General features: G+C 48.2%; 1 non-coding gene across 1 annotated transcript; it reads left to right on the plus strand.

Annotated features, from left to right (window-relative positions):
- The first annotated feature begins 1364 nt into the window (after positions 1-1364).
- Positions 1365-1495, plus strand: LOC144147453 (U5 spliceosomal RNA). Its single transcript, XR_013317942.1, has one exon. It is a non-coding gene; the product is annotated as a U5 spliceosomal RNA (small nuclear RNA).
- Positions 1496-2708: the final 1213 nt, after the last annotated feature.

The following is a 2708-nucleotide window of genomic DNA, read 5'->3' on the forward strand; positions in this document are numbered from 1 at the left end:
ATGAGGGGCCGTAGCCGGCGGCAATCTACAGTTTCAGCATAATCTCGACAGCGACAACGGTGCAGAGTTGCCACCTGCGCTACATAGAGGAGTTCTATAATGTCAATTCTGGCATCATGGTAGTATTCGACAAAGGGATCCACGCGACCACTTCCACGGGGACATTTGGGGTGTTGGTAGGCAACAAAAAAGATAAGGCCGCGTGAACATTACATGCCGCCGCGATAGTAATGCAAGCTTAGGCGTTACCATACTTCGAAATCCCCTGTGTGAGGCCAATTTGGACCACTATTCTAATAAACAGCTTTCTGTGAGAGTAGATGGAACGGATGACAACGGGACTTATTTGGTACCGTTCGGTTGGGGCATACTTTGAAACTACTGAATTACATTAGGAATGACACAGGGTGATGCTTGAAAGCCAAGTGATTAAGAAGCATATTTTGTTCTTGAGTCCCTTAGGAGCCCCTACATGAATAAAACCAACCGGTATTGTGGTTGCACAACTCAGATAGAGGAAATCTTCTTTGGGGACACGTAGATATCAGTGATGAACACTTCACCACAGCAAGAACAGCGGATTAGTCCGCTCATGTGACGCAGGCTCCGAGTGTTGTCAAAATCAGGCAAGAACTGCTGCGGGACAATGATACATCTTGCGGACGTCTTACGGACATCTTACGATACATCATATGCAAGTGGTGAAATAAATCTGTGTTGTTGATACAAACTAAATCAATTTCTGTGGCGGTGAGTCTCAATCCTTCAACCTGATTACAGACCGTAAAATTTACAAAATAAGCTAGAAGGACGAGTTAGACCCGATCTTCTGACCGATACTCTAAAGAAAGCTGTCTCTCTCTTCGTGTGTTGCAAACTTGTGGTGGATACAGCTTGAAATTATTCAGATGTGTCAGAAGCCAGCAAAATTAACTGAATTACTAGAAATACGCATTTTGATACACTAGACCATCAAAGCGGGCGATTTCTAGTGCAGGCAGTGCTGCCCTCACACGCGGAGTGTAGGGGAGTGTAGCAGCGGAGTGTAGCAGACGCCAGCGGCGCGAGTCCCTAAGCCGACGTGAGAGCCAGGGGGCGCCACTGAACTGCCGCGGCTCGTGCTGCGGCCGCCTGAGAACCTCAAGTGTGCGGTGCCTATATAAATTCATAACTTATCAACAGTAAATTTCAACGGTTTATATAAAAAGAAAAGTGTATTTTAAACTGCGCAAACGAACCACTAAAAAAGTTATTTACCTAGCGTGACCATAATTTATTGCATCTGTTACAAACACGTAGGATCACCGGCGATTGTTGGCCTACCACCGTGAAGGGCAACTTTTAACAAACCGATTGAACTTCAAGCGCTCAGGCCTCTCCTCTAATCGTGCTTGCGAGTTGATCTTTCGCCTTTTACTGAAGATCACCGTGGGGTGGGGTCGCAAATGAGCTTGTGAGCGATTTTTGAATGGCCCTGGCCGTTTGGCTGGGGCCTCCTTTTTAAACCAAGATCAGAATATTAGCCATAGATGTCAAGTGCTGTGCGGTTCCCACTGCTGTCCCACTGTCCAAGTGGATAGTCCAGGGCATATGCAATGCTTACGAACAGTGTCTCCGTTTACTCCGCATTCAAAGCACATTGAACACGTCCACGGGAACTATTCTGCGGCGGGCAAAGAGCCAACGTCAGGACGCCTCGTGTGCTTGTGGAGACACGGCTACGAGTGTGCCAATCCTTCCCGAGGTGACTTGCAGATCCCGCCACCGCTGCCTCGAGTTGATGACGAAGAGCTGGTGGAAGTATACAATGCTGAGGAAGACTTACCACCCATCACTCACCGCGAAGACGACGAAGACCTCTTCGATGCATATGATGACGATTACTAGCACCGCATCCATGCAAAAACATCCCCCTCGCGAGGGGCACGATCAAATGCAGAGCATTTCCGGGGGCGCACGACGTTAAGTAGTTAGCGTTACGTTAATGTTGTTGCACTTGTGGCAACTGCTGACGGGAGAGCGCTCGTCAGCAGTAATTTGAATGAGTCAACGATATAAGGCGCGTTCGTAGCGTCCCATTCTGTGTCAGCTTTGTGGCGCAGTGGGTAGAGCGCCATGTACATTGCGTTCCGCCCGCAGGGTCGAGGGATCGAAACCGGGCGCCGGATAGTATTTTTTTTATATATAGTAGGGAGGGGTGTGGCGCGGACTACGGACGTCAACACGGGTGACATCGTGAGTTACTGAAATGCTCTGCATTTAAAAATGTCAGCTACGGGAAAGGTTTATCATAGCACAAGATCGGTACCTTGAGTTACCATAACACATATTTTGTCGCACTTTGAATTGACCTTTCAGTGACGGGAGAATCATTATTATTCCTACAAAACTCTGATGCCGCAGGAAGAAAGTGTCCGGGAATTAGAAGGTGTTTGAACCCGTCTTTAAAGGATATACATGCCTGTAAATAATCCGCGGCACGACGAATACGGCGCCAAATCGTCTTTGACGTGTAAAAGCCCCATTAGAAACGCAGCAAAGATTTTCAAATTACGTGGTCATGCTGCGCTAATTTTTCGCGCACAGCGGTGTCATGCCTCCGTACGCACGATGACACTGAAGATGTTGCCTGCCACCTCCTGCCGAGTAATAAGACGGAGCTGGCGGTAATCGTCGACTCCTTCGAAACTGATCCCGGGCGGGTTTCA

The sequence above is a fragment of the Haemaphysalis longicornis genome, unplaced genomic scaffold (genome assembly GCF_048455015.1).
Source record: "Haemaphysalis longicornis isolate Haplotype H1 unplaced genomic scaffold, Haemaphysalis longicornis Haplotype H1 scaffold_7, whole genome shotgun sequence".
Classification (NCBI taxonomy): domain Eukaryota; kingdom Metazoa; phylum Arthropoda; class Arachnida; order Ixodida; family Ixodidae; genus Haemaphysalis; species Haemaphysalis longicornis.